Below are 16,085 nucleotides of genomic sequence, written 5' to 3' on the forward strand. Positions count from 1 at the left end.
GGTTCAGCTCAGAGCAAAGGCTACAGCAAAATGCTTGATAAGTATCGAAGTTTCATAATATGAACATTACACCAATTTTAACAACGGCTCGATTTGAAATATTTTCGTCAAGTATATTCTTGCGTGTTTTAACGAATTATCACTCGATGATGTTGAAAAGTTAGGCGTGAAAGGCCTTCATCACTTCGTGTCACTATTTTTCTGCAGCCTAATGTTTAATATTTTTCGTAGGAAACATGTAGACTCCACTTAATTAGAAATGTAGACGTAAACTCAAATAATTATCTGACGGTTTAAGAAAATTTCCCCAAATAAATAAATTTCACTATCGAAGTCAGCAATAGAAAACCGCATTTTTACTCGTATCCCTCTGCGTAAAGAGGATACTACTTTGACAAGTAAATTACCCGGAAAACACGTATTCCACGCAGGCCGTGTTAATGATTAATGAGAAAGAAGCTCAACGCCGACGTGCTCCAACCCAACAGGTATGAACGTGTCCACGTGTAGCTGCTCGCTGCGCTTTAGAGATGCCGGGCCGCTGTCAACTGCGTCAACGTGGCTTTAGATAAATGCGTCAACATGAAAATAATATAAATATCGTGAAGCACACATAATCGAACCATATAATTTTTACTTAATGATACAATCAATTAGTCTTAATTGATCGCAATATTTCAAGCACAGCATACATGGAGCCTACACAAAATACGCAATAAATTTACGCAATATACAAGGTGGGGCAGAACCGATTGAGCAGTCTTGAGGCGAAATAAAAGAGTAATGGAGTTACATAAAGAAGAAAGTTCATTTTCCTCATGGTTAGCATAGCATACCATTTAGAATACTTATGTTTTGAAAACAATATAAGGAAGATGGTGGGCGTTAGCTGCAACTTTCTTTTTCGCAACAACATTTTCCACTGCTACTCGGAAAATTTATATCAGGAGCAGTCCAACACATGCCCAGCTACTTCACTGTAGCATGAAAAATTTGTGAACGCCCTACAACTGTCCGCCAGTTTTACTTGTACCTACCGAATTCACGCTAAATTAAACGTGAATCAAAATCTTACAAGCCAACCACGCAGAACGAAATCATGGTTTCATCATGGATCTCGAATGAACCGCAACCCAATAAATCATTTCTACCTTGGATAAATCACAGTGGCAAATTCTTACGTGCACTGTGCTATTTGGGAAAACGGTTAGCGGTGGCTTACAAGAGATTTACCTGCAATGTGTCATCGATGATTCAGATCCTATAAATCATCGATGATTCACCGATGACTGCCGCCTATACTCGCCACACTCTCGATTTATTGGAGTTTTATTGTCGATTTTTGGCAGATCTGGCCACCCATCGTTACGCCACTTGTGATCTACCATCGCCACCTATAATCATCGATGCGCCACCCTTAATTTTTACTTGGGAATAGAGAGAAAGTTTTCAGGAGCCCAACATCTGAAAATTGTACTTGCACTGCCATAAATTCATCTTTGATGTTATGGGAATGACATAAGTTCCATATTGAGAGCTATTGGTAATGGTAATAAAAGTCAAGTGCAGTTCAGAGAGATGCTCCAACATATTTAATGAAATAATTAAAGGAGAAAATTTGACTCAAACGAACTGCAGTAAATTAGTGTCGATGGTTGAGCAAGAAAGTCGTCTCAATAAAGAGTAAAGTTTGGATCAAGGTTTCGGTAGGGTTTCCGTCTTGCATCAGGTTGAGCAGTAACAACTTATACATGGTTAACACGTGAGGTTACTCTGGCGTTCTTGAAGGTTGAAATAGGGCAGAGGCTGTCCTAACAACGTATACGTAGATAACACGTAAGGTTTACTCTGGCGTTCTTGAAGGTTGAAATAGGGCAGAGGCTGTCCTATTTCAACGTATACGCAGATAATACGCGAGGTTACTCTGGCGTTCCTGAAGGTAGAAATAGGTCAGAGGCTGTCCTATTTCAACGTATACGCAGATAACTTCTAAGGTTACTCTGGCGTTCTTGAAGGTTGAAATAGGGCAGAGGCTGTCCTATTTCAGCGTAGAGGTAGTTAACACGTAAGGTTACTCCGGCGTTCTTGAAGGTTGAAATAATGCAGAGGCTATCCTAGTGCAACTCATTTATGCTACTCGCCGGATATCTACATTATGAAGATATCCATTGTGTAGATATTTATTTATCCTAAATAATATTGACCTGAAATAACGAACGAAATGTAATATATGAGCAGCAGTTTTCGTGCAAACTGGCGTAAACGGGTAAGGTAATTGACATGTAGTGATATATGAAGGACATTATGTAATAATAGTTTAGTTAGGGATCAAATTGTTTCGGAATTCGTCGAATCCATACGTACTGTTCAGTAGTTATGGATATCCTGCCATTGCATCGACATGAATTATCACTATCGTATAATTGAAGTAGAATATTTTTTGATCCCTGAAATTGCCCTAATTGCGATTGGGTATGTTAGTGAATCTAGTACGTAATAATCGGCCGTTCCTTGCGGCTATTGTATGCCTCATCACGATATAGAAGCCACGTGGTCTGTCGTGACTCTGTTATAGAGTTTCAAATAGCAGACGTACTTCAGAATACGCTGTTCAAATTTATCACATTTTAAATTTACTTAGTCATATCCACATGGATAATCATCCTTGTATTCACATTGATATCTCCTCCTACAGTGTGACTAGTGAACCTAATCACACTAGACCTAGTGTGTACCTAATAGAGCACTCCATGTACTTGCATCATTATACAAATGTGTGAAACATTCTCAGTGTTGCAATAAATGTTTGTGTGTTGGATTGGGTTTGGGTTCCAACTTGCCTTCCCACGCGATTTATTTATATAACGAAAATTTGTTATGACTTTTGAAAAGCAAACAAGTGTGCACGTCAACCAAGATCAAAGGTACAAATTCATGCTGAATTAATTCCATTGACAATTCAATTGAAAGTCACTGATATGACAGCATAACTTATTACGTTAATCCCATATTATTACCATACTATTATTCTCATTATTATTATAATAATTGGACTTATTTATAATTAGGCTTCGGATATTTTCCACTCATAGAATATACATGTACGTGAATTCAACCATCGAATACTAGACAAAAAAGCGTCAATAGAGACCGCCGCCATCATTGGTGTATTGTCCGCGCGCTCCACCAATCACCGCCGGGCTCTTATGCTCGCAAGCTTCTCCCGAGCGCACGGCAGAGAAAACTCGATATATGCAAATTCCTAAAGCTTTTCCCGGTTAAATATCGCTAAATATTGATTAGTTAGGAATAATAACAAAATTTCTATGATAAAATCGTTGATACTGTGATAATTGACTCTGTCTGTTGCTTTGAGCATACGAGCACCGGTCAGTCATTCGAGTGATGAAATTTTTCTTGAGTTATCCAAAGTTTAACATATTAACTTATTAATTTATTCAAACAATACTAAGATGGATTTTTGCAAATTTTGAATCTAATTCATGTTGCAACGGTGTCGGTTTAGAAAATAGATCATAAAAATTGAGAAATATCCATATTTAGATATAATGTCTGCAAATGTTTAATATTCAGAAATAACATACAGTACAAAAATTGCGGTCCAATATTCAATTCGTGCAATCATTGAGATAGTAATTTTAAAATCAGAATAAGTAATAGATTTTGTAAGATCGTCATATCGACGACCTGCTATGGAAGAAGTTCCCACTCTGAGTTAGGCAAGTTCTTGAAATTGTGTCCCGCTACACAAGCCTCACCCAAGTAATGTAACGACAGGTTTCATCAATTCTTAACGAGTTCAAAACTAATTAATTTAGCCAAATTCATTGCTATTTCATCCGACAATTCGAAACAAAATCTTTGGAGTGACAGCATCACTTTTTATGTTAATTACAGCAAGTCAAAAATAATATATTGCCGGAGGACGTAATGAAGAATACAAAATTCACTTACATTGACATAGAATAGAAGAGTTGACGCTAGCGTTTCAACTCACCAGCTTCCCCACAGCGCGCGTCTTGAAGTGGCCCGTCGAATACTTAAATTCGAAAATTTCATACGAATTTTCGATAAATATTTTCTTTAATCACGGGAATTTATCCTGTCATTTATAATATTGATTTGATAGAATGCATGAATATTTCTGCCATTGGCTCGTTGAGCCAGATGCTAGAGTCAGTTAGTACGCATGCATTTTTGTATCAGTTATCATCGAATAATTAAAAATATGCATATCTCATTCTAGGCAAGATCTGCAAGGATGAGTCATTTCAAGCATATTGTTTAAGTTTTAAAACACGTTTCTCAAGTATTATAAGAAATTATGTTCCGTTTTTATTGAGCGGGACCTTGTAGAATAAGTATAGTTTTAAGTTGATTTCTAGATAGCTAGGAACCATTAGAGAGAAGGATTTTGGAGGCGAGAGCGATTGGTGATACCTAACAGTGTTCTGGACTGTTGATTTCTTTATCAACTTTCGAGTGCAATAACATCCTATCTCTTACTAATTAACTTGAATTAATGCATGACATGGGCCCTTTTGGCATTTAATGCATGCAACGTTACCTCTTTGGTTTGGCCCAACAATTTAAAGTCGTATTTGACGCATTACTTTGGCAGTATTGCCGGCTTTCGAGCTTTAACTTAAACTACTAATTGCACTTGTGCACATTAACCTCCTTCTGCTAACTTAACAAGTTGGGCCGGCCACTAACTAATATTCCATTAATTGCACTATTTACCACATATATACCTCTGAACGGCTTTATTCAAGCCACTTCTAAATTCGCCAATGGCAATAATTTTGAAGGTTGGTCTTCGCAATAATTTAAATTGTCTTGTGAAGATGTCGAGCTTTGACTTGTTCATACCATATAACTGAGGTTCTTGCTAGTATTTGAAACCCGATCTTACCGTTTATTCCGTTATATTACAGTATAACCCCCGGTATTCACCTCTCGTCTCGTGTGTCATCTCGCTTCTTGCCTCCAGTGCTGCCAGTGTACACTACCTGTTCTGCATTGTACTTTGTTTAATTTAAGGTTAGAAGTGGAAACTGCGTTACTGTCATATCTTGTGCCGTTGAATTGGAATTGCTGAATATAATAGTTTAAAGTCATTTCAAGTATTCCTACATTATTTTAATTTAGATCTTTTGTCTCTAATTTCAGTTTCGTGAACATCAGCCTCTACAGTTCTTGACTGACTGCACTGATGTCCAAGTTTCATTCGTTTCGAGTTCAATAAAAATTATTAGCTGTTATATTCGTATAAATTCCTTACAGTATGGTATTTGAAAATCTACTTTTATTCATGCATTAGCTGATTTTCTTGCACAGCACAAAATTGCTCAGCAAATTTGTTCTTCAATATGAACGTTGACTTGTACAGTGGCCATAATTTGAGGAAATTAAAATATGTGAATCGTGTTGAATAATACCGGCTACATGATAGAGATTCAGAGTATCGTGTTCACCTGTGTATTATCAGTCATTTTATTGTGTTATTATAAGTCATTCTATAATTTATACATGAGGCTACCAAATAATAATTAAGTTTTCTATATCTAGTTTCGTAGAAAACGTCACCCAGCCAGGAACCAGGGCGTACTAAACTTGATAAATTTCTTGACAATTTGATACCGAATTCTTCAATTTATAGTCATTGATATGACAACATCACTTGTCACGTTGATCTCGTTGACACAACCGCGTTTCCTCTCACTGCCAAACCCTGCAACTTCCAAACATTTTTAGATAAATTTCACTGAACCAATAGAATATATCCAACCTGTCACGTATGATAGGCATTTAATAGAATTGTCATTAAAATTTCTGGGATTTTGAGAAGATTTCAATGCTCTATTCAATAGTAATGTCTGCTGTTGTAGCTTGCGAATTTTTCGATGAGTTACCCCTAAATTAGTATAAAATGATTAAATCCGTCTTAATGACATTTCGTCTTTTATTCAGAATATGCAAATCATTTGTATTTTAATTTTAAGTTAGTTTTGAAAATTTTGCTTAAATTTGAGTTTTATGATGATCCTGTGTCAAACAATGATATACCATTAATTTTAGGTAAAGCGTGTAGTAATAATATCATGGGAGACAATAAGTCCAGGAAATAAGATAGAGAAAAAAATATAAGGTAAAATATATATATAAATAACTTTTTGCAGTGCCCGTCATTGGGGACGATAAAGCAGCTATCGAAGACCTACTGCTACGCAGTGAATATATACTTTATTTCAAAGCAAACGTCCAACATGGCCGCGGGTCATTGTCCTAAATAGCGATGCACTTCTGGCCCTGGTGTGGGTCATCCGTTCCCTATTTGCCCCGGTAAACTGGCGTATCAGTGCTACGTCGACTCAATAATCGTTGTGTGGGTAAGAAAGTATCTGCTGACTGTGTTCACCGCACCCCGAGCCTCGAGTTGCGCAGCAACTGCAGCACAATTATTGGTCAACTTCATTGAGAAATACGAGCCTGCATCTATGATGGTGGGTTTCATCATTCATTTCTCTTTGGTTTATTTGCATCCTTAAGAACGTCATTATTTATTAAGATTTCCATCATTCATTCGTAGCGGGCCTGAATGCGTTAGAATCACGTATATTTGCTGTTAGAATAGTTCAATAGATTGAACAGTTTCATCGTCGCCTTCGAGTTCATCGCCAGGCGGGAGTGTGGGGCTCATCGCAGGGCTGAACCTATACCACCTTCGCTGTGGTGGCGGAAAGCCTACACCAAGGCTCTGATTCGCTCCTTAATTAGGTGCATGTGAAATGTTATCAATTCTTATACAAGCTAACTGAAGTTTGGCACCGTTGTGGGTTAATGTGAACTAGAAGACAACAATTAGAACTAGACAGACAATCAACATCCAACTCGAGGAAGACATGCGCATGAAACGCGCCTGATCAGCCGAAGATGATCACCGCACTACAGCGCATGCATTCACCCCGAACCTCGTAGTGCCCAGCTGAGAGCAACTCCAGCTCAATTGAACATTTTTGGGGGAAATACGGCTAAGACTTTCGAGATATAAACTTCTATCGTTCTTTGCATTTTATGATAATGGCTAAGAACCATTTTTTGAGTTGGTGTAACATTATACCTGATATTTCTTTTCAAAAGCGTTCAAATAATCATCAGATGATGCTTTCCATGTCCCAGAGTCTAATCTGCATTATTATACTGCTAACTTATACGGTTCATAATTAATCCGTTAGGGCGCCAAAACATGGATTATCTAATTAGGCAATATTATTATAATTATTTCTATTTCATGATGGCAGTGACTTATATAACAGTATACTGAACATGTAGTTAACGATATTAAATTCAGTACAAACTGAACTATTTCAGTTTCTTCGATACAAATACAATGACTGTGACACCCACACAAAAAAATTGAATTATGAATGTACTGCGAGCCTACATCACCAATCATAGTTATTGATATAGCTTTATTTATAAAATTCGGAAAATGTAGCAAGCTTTCTGATTATCTTAGATTTATTTACTCATACTAGATTCATGTCAGAATTCAATCCAACACTCGTAGGGAAATTGCCGTGCCACGATTCATATTAAATAAAAATAAAGGGAGTCATAGTACGAATATCGCATGCTGCGAGCAATTGATCCAATAACGTTCCAGTTCCAATAACGATCCTATAGTCGCAATTATCGAAAAATTTGACCTGTTTATTACCAGTTTTTTTTCCTAAAAATACGTTAGACGTTCGTATGTGTGTATATTCAGCTATTATAAGTAAAGCATGCTTGAGCGTCTGAAACTTATGAACATTTGCAGAACCTTCTTGAGTGTCTCGCCTATTTGTACAATTACAAATGGGAAGCACTGGCTCAGCCACAGCCTCCTGAGTCCTGACTGAGCCACGCGTGCAGCCCTCACAAGAAAGTAGTCTCCCTTGTAATCGAAAACTCTCTCGTCTCGTTTTTTATGTTGCCAGCTTTTGAGGATAGGCTATAAAAAAATCAGTTCTGCTAACAATGTTCATGCAATTACATCTTCCAATAAATTCTCTTCCAAAATGCTTCATTTTTCATTGCTCGTTGTTGTGTTTCTAACTTCTATGTTTATTTCTTGTGAAAGACATTCAATAGGATTCCGAGACGCGACTCTCGTATAAGTCCTTTAATCGTTGATTTTGTTTTCTTTGCTATAAAAACTAGTGTGTGTTGTCAAAAAATGACATGAAATAAATGTAAATTGCAGCGTCTTTACTTGAAACCTGTCGTGTTGCTATCATTTTGAAAATCCATATCGATGTTTGAGAAAGAATTCGATTGTTATAATAATTTATTGCAGGTTAAAATCGTACGAGTTGATGGCACACACAGCTAGCTTAAGATAATTGAATATGCCAATAAAATATTCTAATTTCTGATGTATTCATTAGAAATTTATGTATTCGAGACAGACCCCCGTTGAGAGGAGGAAAATAAGTGTAGGTATATCTTTATAATATAAAGTCTGATAGGGAGGTTAATAAAGAATATATTGTAGCTATGGAAGTAATCGCGACCAAGCAGCTCTCATGGATCTTCGGTGAAGCTGCTTTGATTAAATAGATGTAAATATTGTAAATTATACTTAAAATAGATGTCATGAATAATATTTGTATTGTTGATAATCATTCGCCTTGATTGCTAAGTTTTAGCAATCATTTGAAAACAGCATACAAGCCTCGTTCATTAGAGAAACAACCATGGATGTATATGTAATACTTATTGCGTAAGGTTGTTTTGAACTTTTATAAATGACCATTTTGCGATAGTACTTATAAATTTTTGTGTAAAAAACGGCATGGATAAATAATTATTCACGTTAATTGTAAATCGTTTGCACTCATGCGAAAGCTACAAACAAGACGCGTTCAATAAAGCTAATACCAAGGATGTATATGAAATAATTTTTGCGTAAGGCCGTTTTAAACTTTTATATTATGACCATATCATAGAAATATACTTATCAGAAAAATAACATTCATAGCTTCTTATTCGCGTCAACTGGACAAGAATAAGTCTATAGACGCGCAATGGTATCTGCAATACGAGTAATTGGCAATCGACAAGATGAGGCTACAGCATCTCGAATTTGTGGGGCATTTTCTTCTTTTTTTCAATAAATTTTACTCATTTGGACCCTCTGAAAAATAAGAATTTTCACAATACGCCATCTTAAAAATCTGTCTCCTCCTGTGATTTTTCTAGAAAGGACATATCATTTGATTCGTTAAGACAAGATCCAGCAACTCTAGAAGCCCTGTTTTCCTGATATGTATACACTGTTAGAAAAATTACCGTTAACAGTATCACCGGCGTTTCAGTGGCCGGTCGGCACGTGAAAAGAAACACCGTGTCGCCGTTTTTATTCTAATTCAACACTACAAATCCGAAAAACATTTGATAAAAACGGCGAAACCGTTTATTTTCACTGGGCGACCGGCCACTAGAACGCCAGGGGGACCGTTTTTTCTAATATTGTATATATGATTTGAAGTACATATTGAAAAAAAAACTAGGGGCGAAGGGGAACAATAATTGAGGAAAATAGTGAATAGGATAGTAAATAGTAAAGGAAAATAGTATAGTAAATAGTATAAGAAAATAGTATAGTAGAGAAATTAAAATAAAAATCGAAAAAAAAGTTCCGAAGTCAGTAGATATTATCTTTACAAATCGAATGATATGTCTCTCGATACTGTAACACGAAAATTAAAGGACGAGATAGATTTATAAAAGACCTGCTTTTTGACGTTTTCAATTAACTTCACGTTTCATTTTAATTTTTTCAAAAATTTAATTAGATTCCAGGACGATCGGTAATTTATTTTAGAAGATAATTTTTTCGGTTGAAGCTCCCTTGGATGACGATAGCTCATCTGGGTAAGGTTGAATTATTATACAGGAGATAGGATAATTAATTTGAGTTCATGAACGATACAGTACATGCAGTGAATAATTCATTGTAGTTAACGCACTAGAATCTCTATCACATGTAGAGAGGAGCTTCAAACTTCTTAATACGTGTGCAAGACTTACGCCAGTGTTATTACATGCAGTTGAACTGGTGAAATGAACTTTACTCTCCATTCGAAATTGTTCAGCTAGTATGAGCATAACCAATTTTTGAAAAGTCTTATGAATTTTTTTTACCTCGAATATTTTTCCGTTTATATTTTAGTGCCAATTATTAAGAACGGTCCTAGATTTTCCCTGCAGTTGACTCACCGCAGTAAGCCGATGGCTCCAAAACTTGCTGTGATCGAGTGCAACTTGGAGGTCGGACAGGCGCCGCGTTTCGCCAGTTATCCAGTCAAAAATATTCTCTTGGAAATTCAAATTCTATCTCTGTTGCTGAAGCTCACAGTTGCATGTCTATCTTCTACAAATAAAATTATCATATTTTGCCTTTCATAATTTCATGTTCACTGGTTAAAGCAGTTTAACATGAATTTTAATTTCGGGGGCGAAAATTCAATGAAAAAGTTGCACAGAAACAATTCAAGGAAATAAACAAATTCCACCTCTTTCACTGTTTTTAGCGCATATTCCCATTTATGGTAAAAATGCCCTATTATACTCGTCCATGTCCGTCCGCGACTTCACGTTTTCGTCGACGAGAAAATGGGCTCTCTGTCACTCACTGCAGTGAGTACCGAGTTTCATTCATTAATGACACCTTTGATTTCCACCGCTTATTCCTTTCATATAACTTTCGACACTGTTTGCATTATTTATCCGTCCGTCCGTATCCGATATCTTCCGTCCGTAAGGCCAGTCTAGTCAAGAAAAGTACAAGAATCGGCGACAGGCCTATCCAGGCCTATTTATTTAATGCCGAAGATACTATACTATACTATACTATACTATTTATTATTTATAATTTTACTAGAAAGAGTGCACAAATCCATGAAAACGTTCACTGAACACCTAAACGCAAATCATGGCTGACACAACTACATGATATTGTGATGGGCCGTTTTGTGGTTATTTAAGCTATTGGCTGGATATTTATTTTGAAAAAAAAAACAGAATATGGACAAAAGAATGCAGACGACGGATGTCTGAACGACGGAGGTTTTTAACAAATGCGTCAACTTGTTGGGTAATTCATGTACATTTATGTTGTCAGTAATTTTCCTAGTAAAGGCAGATTGATCACTGAAATTCTCGATATAAAATCCTCAAGTGAGCGTTTTATTAAGTTTTCGCGGTGAGTTTTGCAATTCTGACGCGGATGCTTGGATTAGCTCATGCTAATTTGTATGTTCAACACCACAACTACGAGCAAGCTTCATTTTCAGTTGCTGCGTATTTATGCTTTTTGCCGAATTTCTACATTATCATATACAAATCATCATCATATACAATATTCTCCTGAAATGAACTATACGTAGTATATGAGCAGCAAATATGCATATATGCGTAAAAATATGAGGTGAGTCACATCCAATTATAATTGAACGTCATGATTCAAGAATAAGTTAGTTGATGATACAACTATTTGTTGTTATGCAGACTTCCGAAGTAGTTTTTAGTAGCTATGGATAGGATTTAACTCTTCATATTTTCTACTTCCTGAAGTTTTAAATTTTTTGTGAAGTTCTTGCTCTCAATTAATGCCGTTATTGCGATTGGGGGAGTACATCAGTATTCGTTCTGTCTGTCTCAACACGTCTATATAAAAGTCACGTGTTCCTCCGTATCTTGGTTACGTCTTGAAGTGGCCCGTCGAAAACTTAAACTCCGAAATTTCTTATGAATTTTTGGGAAATATTTTCTGAAATCACGGGATTATATCCAGTCATTAAAATAGAAATTTAAGAGAATGCATGAATATTTCTGCCATTGGCTCGTTGGGAGAACCAGATGAAAGAATCAGTTAGTACGCATGCATTTTCTATATCAGTTATTGTCATATAATGAAAAATATACATATCCCATTCCACACAACATCTATAAGTATGAGTCAAATCAAGCCTATAGTTTCCGTTTCAAAAAACGTTTTTCATACAAGGTTCTCGAAAATCTACTTTTATTCATGTATTACGTGATTTTCTTGCACAGCACAATATTGCACAGCAAAATAGTACTTTAATATTTACGTTGCTTTCTGCACTGGCCCATAATTTGTAGTAAATTAATTTATGTAAATCATGTGAAATAATATCAGCTTCATGATAGAGATCAAATGTTCAGGCAAAGATATAGCAACTTGAATTTTATGCGCAGTCAGCGAAGAGCCTGAAAATAAGTGAGTAGGTTATTCCCCGAGTTGTGAGACATGACTTAACTTCTCATCATACTTGGTAAATCTGTAGTAGATTTGAGAAGATTTCCATGCTCTATTCAATAGTAAAGTCTGCTGTTGAGAACCCTGTTGTAGCATACAAGTTGTTTAATCAGTTACCCCTGAATTGCTGTAAAATAATAGCTACTACTGATCGCTATAAAATAATAGCTACTGATCGCTAGGGTTTAATGTGAATTAGAAGAAAACAATTAGTACTAGACAGACAATCAACGTCCAACTCGAGGAAGGCATGCGCATGAAACGCGCCTGATCAGCCAAAGATGATCACCGCACTACAGCGCATGCATTCACCCCGAACCTCGTAGTGCCCAGCTGAGAGCAACTCCAGCTCAATTGAGCATCATAGGGGGAAATACGGCTAAGAATTTCTAGATATAGACGAATATAATTCGTTGCAATTTCGATAATTTCTATGAACCATTTCAAGAGTTGGGGAAATAATTTTCTCTTTGTTTTTTTGCAAAAGCTTTAAAATAATCATCAGGAACTGTTGGTCATAGGTAACGCTGATCCAGCCATTATCACGATTCAACACACTACTGAAAACATTTGCCATTAGCCCTTTAGGGCACAAAAATAATAATTTATAGCAATGGCTATTTTTTAAATTTCCTTCAATATGATATTCGAGCTTTCGTTTATAACGCTCGACTGAACAAACAAATGGTTAGACAAAATTCAGCACTAACTAAACTATTCTTGTTTCCTCGATGAAGATCCTTTGACTATGACACAAAAAATCAGATTAATGCATGTACAGTCACTCACTACAGTGAATCTACATCACCAACAATAGTTTTTTGGCATAGCCTAATTACTTACATTTTCAACATGTAGCAAACTTTCAAATTATTTTAATTTTCTCACACAAGGTTTTTTTCAGACTTCGATCCAACACATGCAAGGAAATTGCCGAGCCACGATTCCGATTAAAGAAAAATAAAGGAAGTTATAGTTTGAAGATCTCATGTTCCGAGCAATTGATACAATGACTTTCTAGAGTTCCAATAACGATCCAATATGCGCATTTAAAAATATTACCCAGTTGAATGAAATGAGTTTTTCTTTGGAAAATGCGTTAAAGTTATCCAGTTATTATATATTATAACTAAAACACGCTTGAGCGTCTCAAACTGTTTTTTATGGACATTTACAGGAACTTTCCAAAGTGTCCCGCCTATTTGTACAATTACAAATGGGAAGCACTGGCTCAGCGACAGCCTCCAGAGTCCTGACTGAACCACGCGTGCAGCCCTCACAAGAAAGTAGTCTCCCTTGCAATCGAGAATTTCTTGTCACGTTTTTTATGTTGACTGAATTCAAGGATAGGCTATAGGAAAATCAGTTCCGCTAACAATTTTCAGGCTAATACATCTTGCAATAAATTCACTTGCAGAATGCTTCATTCTTTACAGCTTGTTGTTGTGTTTTAACTTCTAGGTTTATTTCTTGAGAAAAACACTCAATAGGATTCCGATGCGAGACTCTCGCTTAAGTCCTTTAATCGTTGATTTTGTTTCCATCGCTATAAAACTCTGTGTGTGTTGTCAGGAATGACATGAAAAATATGTGAATTACAGCATCTTAAATTGACACCGATCATGTTGCTTTCATTTTGAAAATCCATATCGATGTTTGAGAACGGATTCGATTATTATAATAATTTCTTGTAGGTTAAAATCGTATGGTTGAGGAATACACAGCAAGCGTAAGATAATTAAGTACGCCAGCATAATATCACGATTTCTCATTAATTCAGTTAAATTTTACATAAAATTTAGTGACTACTAGTGCTGAGTAAAACAATTAAAACGTGAAGACTTTATATGTAATTTTTAGGGAGATTTATGACGAAGCGTAGCAAGTTTACGCGACAAAATAGCCTTTATGACTTTTGTGTCTTGACTAAATTAATATTGTATAATTATTAGTTAAAAAATATATAATTAAATCTGTAATTATATATCATTATACGCATTAATTGCAAAGTGCTTGCACTCGTTTGAAAGCTACATACAAGCCGCGTTCAACAGAGCAACAACCAAGGAACTACGAAGACACGCGATACTTTTTGCGTGAGGCCGTTTAGAGCTTTTATAAATTGAGAATTTCACGAAAAGATTTACAAGTTTTTGTGTAAAACATGGCATTGATAGATCATTATTAGCGTTAATTGCAATTTGTCTGCACTAGTTCGAAAGCTGCAAACAAGACGCGTTGGATAAAGCTATTACCAAGGATAAACATGCAATACTTTTTGCGTTAGGCCGTTTTGAATATTTATGATACGACCAATTTGCATAAATAAAAATAGAAAAATAATATTCATAGCTTATTATTCGCGTTAAACTGAGCAAGAATAAGTCTAAAGACGCGCGATGGTATCTGCAAAACGAGTATTTGGAAATAGAATAGCTTGGGCTACAGTATCATGAAATATTTTCGGGCATTTTCTTCTTTTTCTTCAAGCAATTTTACTTACTTGGCCCCACTGAAAAATAAAAATTTTCACAATACCCCATCTTAAAAATTTATCTCCTCTAATGATTTTTCTAGCTACAGCATTGAGTGACATATCATTTTATTCGTTAAGAAGAGCTTCTAGGTCAAATTTTATCTTGGTTAGTTAGACGGATCGATTCGAAATTTGGTACACATGTGTAAAACGGAATTCTAAGACTTTTTTGTTCGTGTGAATTTTTCGAAAAAAGTAAATAAAACGTGAAATTCTTAGAAAACGACCAAAAAAGGGGTACTTTTGAAATCCTATCTCCTCCTAGGATTTTCGAGCTACAACATCGAGACACATATCATTCGATGCGTAAAGACCATATCTAAAAACGCCACTTGGCGGTTTTTTAAATTCTCATTTTTGTAGGTATGGAAGCATTTTTTCCGAAATTTTTCGAAATTTATTGATTTTACCCCCGCCCTCCTCTCCTTTTTGCAAAATAAAATCCGAACTATTACGAAATCGGAAAAACGACAAAAAGTCGTTTGTAGATCCTTTCTTTCCAAATCGAATGGTATATGTCTCATTGCTATAGCATCAAAACTGTGGGAGGTGAAAGGATTGCCGTGAGAGAGGTTTTCAGCTTTGGCAACTTTTCAGTAGATGCAAAAAACCGCCGCGCGGCACTTAACGTAGCCTAGATACCGAAGATAAGCGTCAACTCACTTGAAAGTCAATCGGTGCATAGAGCCACTAAATGAGTTCCGTAATTTGCTGCAGAACTTATGAAACGCAGTTTATCTGCTGACTGTGTTCACCGCACCCAGAGCCTCGAGATGCGCAGCAACTGCAGCACAATTATTGGTCAACTTCATTGAGAAATACGAGCCTGCAACTATGATGAAGATTTGATCATTCTTTTCTTATTGGTTTATTTTCATCCTTAAGAACATCATTATTTATTAAGGTTTCCATCATTAATTCGTAGCGAGCCTGAATGCATTAGAATCACGTATATTTGCTGTTAGAATAGTTCAATAGATAAAACAGTTTCATCGTCGCCTTCGAGTTCATCGCCAGGCGGGAGTGTGGGGCTCGGCGCAGGGCTGCACAGAATAGCAGAGCAGGGCTACACTACCTTCGCTGTGGTGCGCTGATTCGCTCCTTGGGTGCATGCGAAATTTATCAATTGTTATTCAATTTAACTGAAGCTTGGCGTCGCTAAGGTTTAAGGTGACCATCTGAAGGGAAATTAGT

At 36.2% G+C, this 16,085-nt stretch overlaps 1 long non-coding RNA gene across 1 annotated transcript; it reads left to right on the forward strand.

The window, feature by feature from the left end:
- Window positions 1–4,518: 4,518 nt before the first annotated feature.
- LOC108672807 lies at window positions 4,519–5,283 on the forward strand. The gene is made up of 2 exons (XR_001930923.2): window positions 4,519–4,832; window positions 4,959–5,283. It is a non-coding gene; the product is annotated as an uncharacterized LOC108672807 (long non-coding RNA).
- The last annotated feature ends 10,802 nt before the right edge of the window (window positions 5,284–16,085 follow it).

The sequence above is a fragment of the Hyalella azteca genome, unplaced genomic scaffold (genome assembly GCF_000764305.2).
Source record: "Hyalella azteca isolate HAZT.00-mixed unplaced genomic scaffold, Hazt_2.0.2 contig10376, whole genome shotgun sequence".
In the NCBI taxonomy this organism is placed as follows: Eukaryota; Metazoa; Arthropoda; class Malacostraca; order Amphipoda; family Hyalellidae; genus Hyalella; species Hyalella azteca.